At 39.4% G+C, this 17016-nt stretch overlaps 1 protein-coding gene across 5 annotated transcripts in view; it reads left to right on the top strand.

Moving 5' to 3' along the window:
- Window positions 1-17016, top strand: part of LOC138715813 (rhotekin-like) — a 239584-nt gene that overhangs the window by 20406 nt on the left and 202162 nt on the right. For 2 of the 5 annotated variants that reach the window (XM_069848903.1, XM_069848902.1), the window contains exon 1: window positions 15390-15596. The exons of the other annotated variants lie outside the window; for them this stretch is intronic. The gene's annotated coding sequence lies outside the window, so the exon portion shown is untranslated. Of the gene's footprint in view, window positions 1-15389; window positions 15597-17016 lie in introns of those variants that run through there. 5 annotated transcript variants of the gene reach the window in all.

Here is a 17016-nt window from a genome sequence, read left to right as displayed (position 1 = left end):
GCAGTATCCTAAGATCCATCCATTACTTCTCTTCTTCCAGCCTGCTACGTAGGAAATGAGATAGATACTCGATTGTTGCCTCTTAAAATATTCTAAATATCATTTGCATAGAATCGTAATGTAAACAGCCGATTTATAGGGGAAATAGAACTGCTTCTGGGTTATTCTGATCCATTTCTTGCAGCAGAAATGATACGTTAGATTTTGATAAACAAAATCCCTCCTACATTTTCTGTCAGCTAATTTCTTGTAAAAATTCTCTCTTTCCACTAATGAAACTTCACGCTCACCATCATCCAAGTACATGGTCGGGGCAAGTTACATGGTTGAGGTTTTTTCGGGTTTTCCCTCAACCCAATACGAGCAAATGCTGGGTAACTTTCGGTGCTGGACCCCGGATTCATTTCACCGGCATTATCACCTTCATTTCATTCAGACGCTAAATAACATAGATGTTGATACAGCGTCGTAAAATAACTCAATAAAATAAATAAATAAAATCATCCAAATAATCGATTTATTTTATAGTCGCGACGCTGTTATTCCCGGCGTGACTCCTCCTCTTTGCTTACGTCTTAGGAAGTGAAGGCTCTATAAAGTCTAGGTAAGTAGTATCGTTCGCCATTTTTGTTCTTTCGTTGCCGAGCTACCATACGAGGGATCTATTTGCCACACCGTTAAACATTATCATGTCGTAGCTCCTATGATAATAAATCAAACGCACTGTAATTCAGCAAATAATTGAGCGGCAAATAACGTCTTCGTGTGCTTTCTGCGAACGCCAACGAAAGAGCCAGAATGGCGGGCGATTATATTAAGTATTTATCGAGCCTTAAGAAATGAATAACGTCTTCCTCAGCGAATCACAAGACGCACACATTTAAATGTAGCCGACCTGCAACGCGATTGGCTGCCGGAAATTAGAGCAACGGGACTATAATAATCAGCTGTGGATCTGGCCGCCATTTTGTCTTACTAGGCTTACTAATCATGGTTATCTCCTTTAACCACTCGAATATGCCCGGTTAGAGATTACCGTGATTAATCTTAGCCGAGGTCGATGCATCGTAAAAATGCTCAACCAGCAATTTTAAGTAACTGACGTTGATGCACGTGATGTTGAATTGCTATTGACAGATCGTAGTTACAACACACTGTAGACGCATTAGTTAAATTGTGACCTACAAGTTCGTCTACTAATCTGCCTCTACTGCAGCGTAAGACGTGAAGCGTCAGAGTTGTCATTGACGATGAATAGAAAGGTTATTCAAGCGTTAGTAGAACGGAACATTTCACGCTTTGTTTCGAACTTTTTCTTTTCGTCTTCGAATCTGTAATAGCCGGTAGGCCTGTATGTTGAGGTAACCCGTTTTGCAATATTTATTCCTGTATACATTTGTATACGATATTCTTATTGAATTTGGTATTCCCAAGAAACTAGTTCGATTAATTAAAACGTGTCTTAGTGAAACTTACAGCAGAGTCCGTATAGGTCAGTTTCTATCTGATGCTTTTCCAGTTCACTGCGGGCTAAAGCAGGGAGATGCATTGTCACCTCTACTTTTTAACTTCTCTCTAGAGTATGCCATTAGGAAAGTTCAGGATAACACAGAGGGTTTGGAATTGAACGGGTTGGATCAGCTTCTTGTCTATGCGGATGACGTGAATATGTTAGCAGAAAATCCACAAATGATTAGGGAAAACACGGAAGTTCTACTTGAAGCAAGTAAAGCGATAGGGTTGGAAGTAAATCCCGAGAAGACTAAGTATATGATTATGTCTCGTGACCAGAATATAGTACGAAATGGAACTGTAAAAATTGGAGATTTATCCTTCGAAGAGGTGGAAAAATTCAAATATCTTGCAGCAACAGTAACAAATATAAATGATACTCGGGAGGAAATTAAACACAGAATAAATATGGGAAATGTGTGTTATTATTCGGTTGAGAAGCTTTTGTCATCTAGTCTGCTGTCAAAAAATCTGAAAGTTAGAATTTATAAAACAGTTATATTACCGGTTGTTCTGTATGGTTGTGAAACTTGGACTCTCACTTTGAGAGAGGAACAGAGATTAAGGGTGTTTGAGAATAAGGTTCTTAGGAAAATATTTGGGGCTAAGAGGAATGAAGTTACAGGAGAATGGAGAAAGTTACACAACGCAGAACTGTACACATTGTATTCTTCACCTGACATAATTAGGAACATTAAATCCAGACGTTTGAGATGGGCAGGGCATGTAGCACGTATGGGCGAATCCAGCAATGCATATAGAGTGTTACTTGGGAGGCCGGCGGGAAAAAGACCTTTAGGGAGGCCGAGACGTAGATGGAAGGATAATATTAAAATGGATTCGAGGGTGGTGCGATATGATGATAGAGACTGGATTAATCTTGCTTTGGATAGGGATCAATGGCGGGCTTATGTGAGGGCAGCAATGAACCTCCGGGTTCCTTAAATGCCAATAAGTAAGAAAGTATACATTTTTGAAAGAGTTTTGTCTTGGTAATGTCAAAGATTCCCTGGTAAGCTCTTATTCCTCTTGCTTCCCAATAAAAGTGTGTCAGATCCTGTCTCCATCGCGTTTTTACAATGATGCGTACTTGTGCTGCTGTCGGTCTCGCATCTTCCTGATACGAAATAATTATATTTAGATTAAATAATCCCGGGTACCTCTCTCTCAAAACTTTATGGACTCGTTCTGACTGTTGAGAAAAAAGATTCGCATCGACTGCACTTTCGTTTGGAACCATGACTATACACGTGTATTATTGAGAGGAACAATAATGTACTCCTAATTTCAACTAATGTTCACAAAGCACTATGTGCAGAACAAAACTGTCAGTTCTCAGCTCACAGTTCGTTCGCCTTGGCTAGTTCTTCTAGCTCATTCGCTCAAGTTCACTGTACGTCGAACCCCAAGCCTTCCAGATACAGTTCACTACACATCCAACCCAAGCCTTCCAGCTACAGTTCACTACACACCGAACCCAAGCCTTCCAGATACAGTTCACTACACATCGAACCCAAGCCTTCCAGATGCAGTTCACTACACATCGAACCCAAACCTTCCAGATACAGTTCACTACACACCGAACCCAAGCCTTCCAGATACAGTTCACTACACATCCAACCCAAGCCTTCCAGATGCAGTTCACTACACATCGAACCCAAGCCTTCCAGATACAGTTCACTACACACCGAACCCAAGCCTTCCAGATACAGTTCACTACACATCCAACCCAAGCCTTCCAGATGCAGTTCACTACACACCGAACCCAAGCCTTCCAGATACAGTTCACTACACATCCAACCCAAGCCTTCCAGCTACAGTTCACTACACATCGAACCCAAGCCTTCCAGATGCAGTTCACTACACACCGAACCCAAGCCTTCCAGATACAGTTCACTACACATCCAACCCAAGCCTTCCAGCTACAGTTCACTACACATCGAACCCAAGCCTTCCAGATGCAGTTCACTACACACCGAACCCAAGCCTTGCAGATACAGTTCACTACACATCCAACCCAAGCCTTCCAGCTACAGTTCACTATACATCCAACCCAAGCCTTCCAGCTACAGTTCACTACACACCGAACCCAAGCCTTGCAGATACAGTTCACTACACATCCAACCCAAGCCTTCCAGCTACAGTTCACTACACATCGAACCCAAGCCTTCCAGATGCAGTTCACTACACACCGAACCCAAGCCTTGCAGATACAGTTCACTACACATCCAACCCAAGCCCTTCCAGCTACAGTTCACTATACATCCAACCCAAGCCTTCCAGCTACAGTTCACTACACACCGAACCCAAGCCTTCCAGACACAGTTCACTACACACCGAACCCAAGCCTTGCAGATACAGTTCACTACACATCCAACCCAAGCCTTCCAGCTACAGTTCACTACACATCCAACCCAAGCCTTCCAGCTACAGTTCACTATACATCCAACCCAAGCCTTCCAGATGCAGTTCACTACACATCGAACCCAAGCCTTGCAGCTACAGTTCACTACACATCGAACCCAAGCCTTGCAGATGCAGTTCACTACACACCGAACCCAAGCCTTCCAGATGCAGTTCACTACACACCGAACCCAAGCCTTGCAGATACAGTTCACTACACATCCAACCCAAGCCTTCCAGCTACAGTTCACTACACATCCAACCCTAGCCTTCCGGCTACAGTTCACTATACATCCAACCCAAGCCTTCCAGATACAGTTCACTACACATCGAACCCAAGCCTTGCAGATACAGTTCACTACACATCCAACCCAAGCCCTTCCAGCTACAGTTCACTACACATCGAACCCAAGCCTTGCAGATACAGTTCACTACACATCCAACCCAAGCCTTCCAGCTACAGTTCACTACACATCCAACCCAAGCCTTCCAGCTACAGTTCACTACACATCGAACCCAAGGCTTCCAGATGCAGTTCACTACACACCGAACCCAAGCCTTGCAGATACAGTTCACTACACATCCAACCCAAGCCCTTCCAGCTACAGTTCACTATACATCCAACCCAAGCCTTCCAGCTACAGTTCACTACACACCGAACCCAAGCCTTCCAGACACAGTTCACTACACACCGAACCCAAGCCTTGCAGATACAGTTCACTACACATCCAACCCAAGCCTTCCAGCTACAGTTCACTACACATCCAACCCAAGCCTTCCAGCTACAGTTCACTACACATCCAACCCAAGCCTTCCAGCTACAGTTCACTATACATCCAACCCAAGCCTTCCAGATACAGTTCACTACACACCGAACCCAAGCCTTCCAGACACAGTTCACTACACACCGAACCCAAGCCTTCCAGATACAGTTCACTACACACTGAACCCAAGCCTTCCAGATATAGTTCACTACACATCGAACCCAAGCCTTCAAGATACAGTTCACTACACATCGAACCCAAGCCTCCGGATTCGTCGCACTAGCCTGGATACTGCCACAGTTACGGACCCACTCAAGTTCACTGGACATCGAACTCAGATCCTCTGGATACGTCGCCGCTGTCAAAGACAAGACTTGAAGGCTGACTGGAGACTGACTGCCGAAGACTGCTCGCGCTTTTATTACTAAACCATAACATCTCGAAACTTCGATTCACGTGGCTTGCAGAATCTTCGGGAGAGAACTGCTTCCAGATGTTTCCCCTGCCCTCGCCGCTCCGCGCCGTCCCGTAGTTTTCTTTCCCCTCGCTCCGCGCGGCGCTACAGCGCCTACCGAAACTCGAGTTTCGTTTCCCCGCGCCTTCCTTCTCGCTGGATGCGCGCGCAACTCCCTGACGCGACCAGAACAATCCAGACGGTTGCCACAATATAATAGTTATAAGTGTAAATAAATGTAAACAATAAATGTGGATAATGTGGAAAGCAGTATTTATTTATTTATTTATTATTCTGGTGAAGTTAAGGCCATCAGGCCTTCTCTTCCACACTACCACCAGTAATCCATAGCGATAGACATGTTTAAGCTCGTATCTCCTTAATCTGACTTTGCAAACCCCAACTTCGTTATCTCAAAATGTTCTGTAGAGAATTCCCATTTCCTGTTTAATTTTTTCACGCTTTTACTGAATCACTCTGTATATACGACATTATATTCTGCAAATACGCTAAAACTGGTGACAGACTACAGTCACTAATCGCGATTATCGACTTAATCGCGATCCGGTTTGTAGTGTGTCACCGACCCGATCGCGATCAGGAGCTAAATCCTGTTTCCAGAACAAGATAATCGCGCTGAGGCACGGCCTAGTGGACGATAGTAACATTTTAGTAATCTTTGGTTTCGAATCACCTCGATTTATATTATTTAGGAGTCGTGATAGCTTCTGCTGTGGAATTTTGTTACCCCTTCCATTGTATTATACGAAATAGAAACGAAAATGAATAGCCAGAAAATGAATTTGGCTACTAATAGACGTAGTGGAGAAATTTAATGCAGATGTGAGAAAAGTAAAAAGAAATATATTAACAAATGAGAGACGAATTATTCATATATATATATATATATATATATATAGAGAGAGAGAGAGAGAGAGAGAAGGCTGCTGAAAGACGTTTCATTTAAATAAATAATGGATTACAAACTGGAACTGGTTTCTTTTTCAGATTTTCAATTTCAGTCTCCATTACGAAGCTATCGTTGAGGTTAGGGTTGATTTTAAAAATATGTTTTATTACAAAATAATATAAATTTTTGGCATGATATAAATTTTATAGGTTATAAAATCTCTTTTCAAAATAATATAAATAGTAATGATATAAATTGTATCAGTTTACATTGTAAAGCATGTAACAATTGTAACAAATAAATTCCCATATCAAGCTGAAAGAAACAACAATAAAAAAACAACAAAAACAAAGAAAAAAAACAATGAACAAACATCAAAAGAAAGTATGAAATTAGGTGTTGTCCAGGAGGGAAACAAACATATACGTATGTACTTACTTACTAGCTTTTAAGGAACCCGGAGGTTCATTGCCGCCCTCACATAAGCCCGCCATTGGTCCCTATCCTGAGCAAGATTAATCCAGCCTCTACCATCATATCCCACCTCCTTCAAATCCATTTTAATATTATCTTCCCACCTACGTCTCATACATATACGTATGTACATAGAGAAAATTGTTTCCTCTATGGTAATGCAACTGTTGACCAGACGGGGCCAAGCGTGACATAGTGTCACCAGATTTTCGGTAATGGCGATCGGGCGTGATCGCGATGAGTGCTAATCGAATTAGTACTGTAGTCTGTCACCAGTATAACATTCTGAATTTCTTTACAGTATAGAGACAAAATATTCTGCTAAGTTTCGAACTGATGAACGTGTTTCGTATGTAGTTACAAAACGTCCGCTGTATCGTGTGAGCTGCTGAAACGTGAGCGAGAGCGTCTCGTTTTTGTCTGTTGCCTCATTTTGAAAATGTCGGACACATTTTTATTTCTGGCTATTCTGTAGCAAGAACAATGCACCCAGAGAAAACGTAATAGTTCGCACAAACTACTTTTCTGTTTTTAGAGGGAAAGCCGATGAGAAATGAATTAATGACAAAGTTTTGGTGACAGCGTCACTTGGGATTGAACCTAGGACCTTAAAGTTCGCAGCCGGTTGGTTTGAGCGTAGTAGACATTGATACCTATTTTTTTCTTCCTGGGAGTGTACCCAGCTAGTTGTCTAATAGACAGAATTATAGCACTAGACAGTAATTACCGTTCAGATTGGCAACACTTGATTTAATTAATATATAAATGAATAAAAACAGTCCATTGGTAACGAGCAATGACGTCACAGTCATTTTCAATTTCGTGCTGGGCGGAACTTAATCATGGTGGACACTTCTTCATCGTGCCCCACAGATTATTGCTAGCGAAAGCAATTATTGGTTACAACGTTATGTTCGCGCCTCACTGGGATGCTAGATAAAAATAAATGAGCTGGAGATGAAATCTAGTAAAGACCTGACAGCGATAAGAAAAGGTGTGAAGCAATTAGTTGAGAGAGAATTGTGACTGCTGTTGTCAACCTCCCCTATTTCCCGGGATCTCCCGTATTTGCCCCTAATTTTTAAGTCACCGACTCCCGTATTTTCTTCTCTTCGAACATTTTTTTCTCTTACTTTTCCATAATATAAAACTCTTTATTCTAAATATTTGATTCTGTCGTGAATGATTACTATTTGTATGGTGAGTTTCGTTGTTCCAGAGATGCGTTAAAATGTTCAGTCTTCTTAGAAGGTAATGCTTGTCAGAAACGGGTTTCAGTGCTCACCTGTTTAAAATCAAACCATGGTTAATGTTATAAATTTAGAAAAAAACTTGACAAACGTTGAACTTTTCAAATCTTTGCCAAAAAAATAAATATCCGAAGTATCGTTCTTTCGCTGTTCTTTTGAAGCCATGTTCGCTACAACTTACGTTTGTGAAAAATTATTTTCAACAATGAAAATAGTAAAAACCAAATTTAGATCACGACTGACAAACACCTTCGTGATCAACTACGACTGGCAGTAAGTGACGTAATTCCTGATGTAGTTGAGAAGCTCTTATCATCCAGTCTGCTGTCCTAAAATCTGAAAGTTAGAATTTATAAAACAGTTATATTACCGGTTCTTCTGTATGGTTGTGAAACTTGGACTCTCACTCTGAGAGAGGAACATAGGTTCAGGGTGTTTGAGAATAAGGTGCTTAGGAAAATATTTGGGGCTAAGAGGGATGAAGTTACAGGAGAATGGAGAAAGTTACACAACGCAGAACTGCACGCATTGTATTCTTCACCTGACATAATTAGGAACATTAAATCCAGACGTTTGAGATGGGCAGGGCATGTAGCACGTATGGGCGAATCCAGAAATGCATATAGAGTGTTAGTTGGGAGACCGGAGGGAAAAAGACCTTTAGGGAGGCCGAGACGTAGATGGGAGGATAATATTAAAATGGATTTGAGGGAGGTGGGGTATGATGATAGAGACTGGATTAATCTTGCACAGGATAGGGACCGCTGGCGGGCTTATGTGAGGGCGGCAATGAACCTTCGGGTTCCTTAAAAGCCATTTGTAAGTAAGTAGGTAAGTCGCAGAGACATTCTGAAGACAGTTAATTTTAGGTTGTGATAGTGTTCATTTATTTATGCTCGACCATGCCGAAATGTAGTAATTATACACCTGGTAGCAGACCTTTAATGCGTGTCATTAAAGTATACCTACTCATTAAAAGTCAGGTCTTTCAGCCAATGACGACTCAGGTTACAACTGTTCAGCCAATGACAGGTCAGTTTTCTACCGTTATAAAACCGCAAGTATCGATTATTCTCGGATATGCAATCGAAAGAGAATTAGTGAAAAGTCACGGAGGCTGGAAATCCAATACTGTCTCAGAAGGTTATGTTCTGTTACTATAATAATTAGCGTTAATTGTAAATAATATTCAAATAAATTCAATTTGTCATCTCGTTTTTCAATGTTTAATTTAATTTCAGTGTTACCTCTGTAGGTTCTTATGGCCTAGCAAGGTCAATGTGAACATCTGTTCCTCGGAAAAAATCAATACTTTCGCGTCTGCGCACATCTCACAACATACGGGACATTGCTCGAAAATTAATAATATCAAGTTAGAAATATGGTCGAGCATAAAAAGTCGTATGAAACTCGCCTATAATGGTAATTAAGAAGCTCGTATGAAAATTATGAAACTCGCTTGCGCTCGTTTCATAAATATCCATACTCGCTTCTTAATTACCTTCATTAAAGGCTCGTTGCATAATGTACTATTCTTCGTTACACGTACTAAACATTAGTTTGTAGCCTTGTACTGTATAAAATTATATTTAAGTGCTTGACGTAAGGAAAATGAAAATCCGTTAATAAGTCACACAGTTCGATCGTCCAGTTCAAAAGTGCGACAACTCAAAAATTGCCAATTTTTAGTTATTTTTACTACTGAAAGCCCTTTTCGGAGCTCTTTCCGATTCAGTATTGAGATAAGTCATAATTACAACCAAAAAGAAAAAAAAAACTAAATAAACTGCTTTAGAAATAATTATAACTATGGACTTTACTAATTCATTATTAGTACATTTCGAAATGTATTAATAATGAATTGTGATAAACTCGTCCTGAATACTGACTCATTTCTAATTGACGTGGTTATGAACCAAAACTCTGTTCCTTTCTAAGTGATTTACTTGAAACTTTCATCTGGAGATATGTCAAAACTCGTTTTTTTGAGTTGTCGCACTTTTGAATTAGACGATCGAGTTGCTTCACTTCCCCTTCCGGTGTCCGCCTCCCTCCATAGGTGCTATGCACGTTGCAGGTTACACAGCGGCTCGGCGCACGATTACATTTTCGCCACCGCTGCTCTAGCTTGAGGGTTTGTGCCACAGGTCTTCTAGCTCGCAGTGCTCCTTCCAAAATTCAGTTCAAGTGAAATGTAGGGATTATAAAGAATACGTCCTGTGTGTGATTCAGAAAACAAAAGTTCATCTTCAAGTAAGCGTATATTAAACGATTGCATTGATACAGTTATTTTGAATAACAGTGCAAGAAAATAAGCTAAACTGTGCATCTTTTGCAGTATGATAAAGAAATTGCCTCAAAACGCGTAAAGCGTATGAGAAAGTGCGTGTCATCTTCGTGAGACTCATTTTTTTTTTTTCATTTCACCTAATTCCCTATCTAATATCTCGTATGGAAAATTGTTTCATGACTCCGTCAACCGCAGAAATGCAACGTCCGTGTCGCTACTCCTGAGAAAAAGAAAATAGAATCGGAAGTTTGTGTGCACACTGCTTTTACGATCAGGTGACCTTGATGACGTCATTTGGCCAAATAATTTTCCGCGTTTTTTCTCCACTTCAATTTCAAATTGTGCTTGCACATAGGGCTGAAGCCTACCTCAATAGAACGATCGGTGGAATGCTTCACTGTATGACCACGAATTCTACTTTAATTTGTCGGTATTTGATCACGGGTCTCCTTTATGGAAAACCTACGCTGTCTCAAACGAAAATTGATCTGCTTTATTTTGTTAGCGGAATTTTGCTGGAATTTGTTATTAATTATTGTATTCCGTCTGTGTGTATTACTTCCTCCTGTGGGACGTTTTGTTCATATACAGTATCTAAGAACCCATTTATAAGCATAGGTATAACGGAAATGTGTAACAGTTTTTGTAGGTACCTACTAACGATTATTATTATTATTATTATTATTATTATTATTATTATTATTATTATTATTATTATTATTTTGTGGGTTAAGAGGGATAAAGTTACAGGAGAATGGAGAAAGTTACACAATATAGAACTGCACGCATTGTATACTTCACCTGACATAATTAGGACGTTTGAGATGGGGAGGGCATGTAGCACGTATGGGAAAATCCAGAAATGCCAGAGGGAAAAAGACCTTTGGGGAGGCCGAGACGTAGATGGAAGGATAATATAAGAATGGATTTGAGGGAGGTGGGATATGATGATAGAGACTGGATTAATCTTAATAACCTACTACTTACCTACTTACTGGCTTTTAAGGAACCCGGAGGTTCATTGCCGCGCTCACATAAGCCCGCCATTGGTCCCTATCCTGAGCAAAATTAATCCATTCTCTATCATCATATCCCACCTCCCTCAAATCCATTTTAATATTTTCCCATCTACGTCTCGGCCTCCCTAAAGGTCTTTTTCCCTCCGGCCTTCCAACTAACACTCTACATGCATTTCTGGATTCGCCCATACGTGCTACATGCCCTGCCCATCTCAAACGTCTGGATTTAATGTTACTAATTATGTCAGGTGAAGAATACAATGCGTGCAGTTCTGTGTTGTGCAACTTTCTCCATTCTCCTGTAACTTCATCCCTCTTAGCTCAAAATATTTTCCTAAGCACTTTATTCTCAAACACCCTTAGTCTCTGTTCCTCTCTCAAAGTGAGAGTCCAAGTTTCACAGCCATACAGAACAACTGGTAATATAACTGTTTTATAAATTCTAACTTTCAGATTTTTTGACAGCAGACTAGATAACAGAAGCTTCTCAACCGAATAATAACACGCATTTCCCATATTTATTCTGTGTTTGATTTCCTCCCGAGTCTCATTTATATTTGTTACTGTTGCTCCAAGTCTGTATAGGTCAATTTCTGTCAGATGCGTTTCCAATTCACCTTTTCTTTTTAACTTTGCTCTAGAGTATGCCATTAGGAAAGTCCAGGATAACAGAGAGGGTTTGGAATTGAACGGGTTACATTTTCTATGCGGATGACGTGAATATGTTAGGAGAAAATCCACAAACGATTAGGGAAAACACGGGAATCTTATTTGAAGCAAGTAAAGAGGTTTGGAAGTAAATCCCGAAAAAACTAAGTATATGATTATGTCTCGTGATGAGAATATTGTACGAAATGGAAATATAAAAATTGGAAGTTTATCTTTTGAAGAGGTGGAAAAATACAAATACCTGAGAGCAACAGTAACAAATATAAATGGTACTCTGGAGAAAATTAAATACAGAATAAATATGGGAAATGCCTGTTATTATTCGGTTGAGAAGCTTTTATCATCCAGTCTGCTGTGAAAAAATGTGAGTTAGAATTTATAAAACAGTTATATTACCGGTTGTGCTTTATGGTTGTGAAACTTGGACTCTCACTTTGAGAGAGGAACATAGGTTAAGGGTGTTTGAGAAAAAGGTGCTTAGGGAAATATTTGGGACTAAGAGAGATGAAGTTACAGGAGAATGGAGAAAGTTACACAACACAGAACTGCACGCATTGTATTCTTCACATGACATAATTAGGAACATTAAATCCAGACGTTTGAGATGGGCAGGGCATGTAGCACGTATGGGCGAATCCAGAAATGCATATAGAGTGTTAGTTGGGAGGCCGGAGGGAAAAAGACCTTTGGGGAGGCCGAGACGTAGATGGGAAGATAATATTAAAATGGATTTGAGAGAGGTGGGATATGATGATAGAGACTGGATTAATCTTGTTCAGGATAGGAACCAATGGCGGGCTTATGTGAGGGCGGCAATGAGCCTCCGGGTTTCTTGAAAGCCAGCAAGTAAGTAAGTAACTGTTGCTCCAAGATATTTGAACTTTTCCACCTCTTCGATGAATAAATCTCCAATTTTTATATTTCCATTTCGTACAATATTCTGGTCACGAGACATAATCACGTACTTCGTCTTTTCGGTGTTTACTTCATTGATATTTAATTAATTTTTTCTCCCTCCTGAAAAAATTATGCTTTGTAGGCCCAATTGTATAAAGCTCCCTGACTAAAGACCAACTTTGATCGAAGATCGAAAAGTGAACCGAGTTCAGACACCTCTTCTATTGTATAAAACTTTTCTGCGATCAAATTGCCTTGGTTCGAATGCAATCTAAGTTCGCGTGAACAGTATTTGGCAACATCGCATAAACAGGTGAAATATGTGATGCGCGGACGGTACAGGTTTGTTCAGTGTTGCCAGTCTAGCGACTTTAACTCTTTTTCAACAAAAATTTCTTTTAACTTTTACATTGCTTAAATAGGGATTTAGCGACCTTTTTAGCACCCCATAGTGACAAAATTTAATCTTTCTTTGTTGATAATGAGAAATCTAGCGACTTTACAACTACTTTTTGGCGACTTTCTGTACACTGTTGGAGACACTGGTTTGTGTTGTGCAATGTAAATCATGGCGGACAGTAAGAAGAAGGTTGACTGTTCTCCGAGTTGTTATCATGTTATGGTGTTTGATACTGCTAAACATAATAAAGCTTTATAAAACGACAATTTTCGTTTAGTAATACAGTTAATTGAAAATTTATTAATGTACCTATCATATCCATTAATAATTCTTTGATGGGCGATCATAAGAGTACAAGTCAAAAAACCTTATTTTACAGGAGAGCAAAAAAAAACTGTTTAACATCGTACATGATTTTGAAGGTACTGTCATGTGCATCAGAGAATGCGGCGTTCTACAGCAGGTTTTGACTTTTACTCTTTTTACCAGACATAGATATCGAGCTGATGATGACGAAACTGTACATATCTTAATTTCGCCAAAAATTGACTTGTACTCTTATGATCGCCCATCAAAGAATTAATGGTTGTTATAAACATAATATAATTATAGGTTATGTTATTTGATACTGCTGAACACAATAGAGCCTTATAAAATATAAGATTGTTTGTGTATTAAGGCAAGAAATTGAAAAAAAAAGATGTGTGTGTATATATATATATATGTACTTACTTACTTACAAATGGCTTTTAAGGAACCCGAAGGTTCATTGCCGCCCTCACATAAGCCCGCCAGCGGTCCCTATCCTGTGCAAGATTAATCCAGTCTCTATCATCATACCCCACCTCCCTCAAATCCATTTTAATATTATCCTCCCATCTACGTCTCGGCCTCCCTAAAGGTCTTTTTCCCTCCGGTCTCCCAACTAACACTCTATATGCATTTCTGGATTCGCCCATACGTGCTACATGCCCTGCCCATCTCAAACGTCTGGATTTAATGTTCCTAATTATGTCAGGTGAAGAATACAATGCGTGCAGTTCTGTGTTGTGTAACTTTCTCCATTCTCCTGTAACTTCATCCCGCTTAGCCCCAAATATTTTCCTAACCACCTTATTCTCAAACACCCTGAACCTATGTTCCTCTCTCAGAGTGAGAGTCCAAGTTTCACAACCATACAGAAGAACCGGTAATATAACTGTTTTATAAATTCTAACTTTCAGATTTTTCGACAGCAGACTGGATGATAAGAGCTTCTCAACCGAATAATAACACGCATTTCCCATATTTATTCTGCGTTTAATTTCCTCCCGAGTGTCATTTATATTTGTTACTGTTGCTCCAAGATATTTGAATTTTTCCACCTCTTCGAAGGATAAATCTCCAATTTTTATATTTCCATTTCGTACAATATTCTGGTCACGAGACATAATCATATACTTTGTCTTTTCGGGATTTACTTCCAAACCGATCGCTCTACTTGCTTCAAGTAAAATTTCCGTGTTTTCCCTAATCGTTTGTGTATTTTCTCCTAACATATTCACGTCATCCGCATAGACAAGAAGCTGATGTAACCCGTTCAATTCCAAACCCTGCCTGTTATCCTGAACTTTCCTAATGGCATATTCAAGCGCGAAGTTAAAAAGTAAAGGTGATAGTGCATCTCCCTGCTTTAGCCCGCAGTGAATTGGAAAAGCATCAGATAGAAACTGACCTATACGGACGCTGCTGTATGTTTCACTGAGACACATTTTAATTAATCGAACTAGTTTCTTGGGAATACCAAATTCAATAAGAATACCTACCATATCTATTAATAGATCTATTAATAGTAATGGATATTTTATTTGCACAATCTGTCACTCGTATATTTCAAACAGAAAAGAAATAACTGAAATAACTGAACTTGGATCATCTAACTTAATCGGAGAAATTTCTTCAGTCAAAGTTGACTTTAGTTTGAGTCAAATTAATCTCAGATTAGACTTTATACAACACAAATTCCAAATTTAGCTAGAACAAGGATCAATTTAACCTCTGATCTAAGATTAAATGGTTTATACAATCGGGCCGTACTGTCACATAGGTTTCATACAATCAACGACGATACGTATAGCTACATTGAAATGATGACAAGATGGAATTGGAAATTATTTGGAGAAGGAGCGGTTCGAAATTCCTTTGACACTTGAAGTTGTGGCGCGCTCCAAAGTTCGCCCAGAGTGGCTGGAGAGCTGTTCCGGTGTCGTGAATGAATGTTGCTGCAGGATAATCTCGGTCGTCATGTGAAAGTGGAGTTGGACCTGCGGGCTGGACTGGCGCAGCTCCAGTCTGCGACTGACCGTGGAGTGGATCGCACGCGTGCCGCGGCGGGAACAGTACGCGGTTCGAACTCGTGTGTGTGGTGACATTTTCCGTCGGGGCTCGCTTTACACTTTCCAGTGCTGTAAATATGTGTGAAATGCGAATCTGTTATATAATTAGATCAATTTTGTTACCGCCAGTCAAGAAGTGTCCAGCCACGAAGTCGTACGCTATTCCAATTGACTGACCTGTATGTATTTCCGTGCAGGATGGTTTGTTAGTTGGAACGATTTTAAGATTGCTTAGCAGATACTGTGAATTTTACATCGGATGTTGACGGTGGGCAGGTTTCGTGCAAGTACTTATGTTTCAATATCTTCAGATACTCGCAAACTACAGAGCATTCGGGTATACGAGATGAAGCGTAAGTAATATCAATTAATTTCAGGGGGTTATTCTTTGAGACGTTTCAAACAAAAAAAAAGTTAAATACAATTTTGCTCGTTTTTGCTTCCTTTTCTAGACAAAAATTGTTTTATATGAAACATTTCATAGTGCGTTTTGGGAAAGACATTGATTTAATACTCAATATGTTCAGTCAATTTAAGAGACCAGTGTATTATGATAATAAATCATTGAAAGAATTTTAGTTTTGTCGTTTAAGTGTGCAGAAATTTGATCCCAACAAAAGTAAGTTTTCGTTCTATAAAGGAATTCTACAATGTTACATTTGCTCAGATTAAATTTCTGCACATTTAAAGGACAAAACAAAAATTCTTTCAATGATTTATTATCTTAATACACTGCTACAGTATCTTAAATTGACTGAGCATATTGGAAACTAAATCAATGACTTTCTGAATTTTTTTTTTACTTGGTTATTTAACGACGCTGTATCAACTACGAGGTTATTTAGCGTCGATGGATTTGATGATAGCGAGATGATATTTGGCGAGATGAGGCCGAGGATTCGCCATAGATTACCTGACATTTGTTTTGCGGTTGGGGAAAACCTCGCAAAAAATCCAACCAGATAATCAACCCAAGCGGGAATCGAACCCGCGCCCGAGCGCAACTCCGGATCGGCAGGCAAGCGCCTTAACCGATGACTTTCTCAAAACACAATATGAAATGTTTCATATAAAGGAATTTTTATCTCGAAAAAGAAGCAAAAACGAGTAACATTGTATTAAACTTTTTTGTTTGAAATATCTCGAAGAATAACCCCCTGAAATTAACTACATTATTTGCGGTTCATATTTTATACTCGTATAGACGTCTTTTTAGTGGACATCGCCTTCTTTGTCTTGCAACTAAAAAAAGTTATGTACTTATTTTCTAATTTATATAAAATAAGAGAAGTAAATTTAAGTATTATAACTTAGCATTGCTTAAAATAAACAGTTTATTTTGCTTATAAATAGAGTTATGTATTAGTTTGTAGTATTCCCAATAACCATATCGATGGAATATATTTATTTCTGTTGTTTTATATACCTACGTGAGAAAATGCGTAAGTAATTTATTACAAAGAAAGGGAATGTCCACTAAGAAGACGTCTTTATACCCAATGGTATTTTCTAAACTCTGAACGTTCTATAAATATCCTACGGTTTTCTAGTAGATATTGTGAGATTTTCATCGAATGTAATAGCAGTTGACAGGTTTCC

Source organism: Periplaneta americana, chromosome 15, assembly GCF_040183065.1.
Source record: "Periplaneta americana isolate PAMFEO1 chromosome 15, P.americana_PAMFEO1_priV1, whole genome shotgun sequence".
Taxonomy (NCBI): Eukaryota; Metazoa; Arthropoda; class Insecta; order Blattodea; family Blattidae; genus Periplaneta; species Periplaneta americana.
Note: the sequence above shows the minus strand (reverse complement) of the source record. Positions and strands in the feature narration are given on the sequence as shown.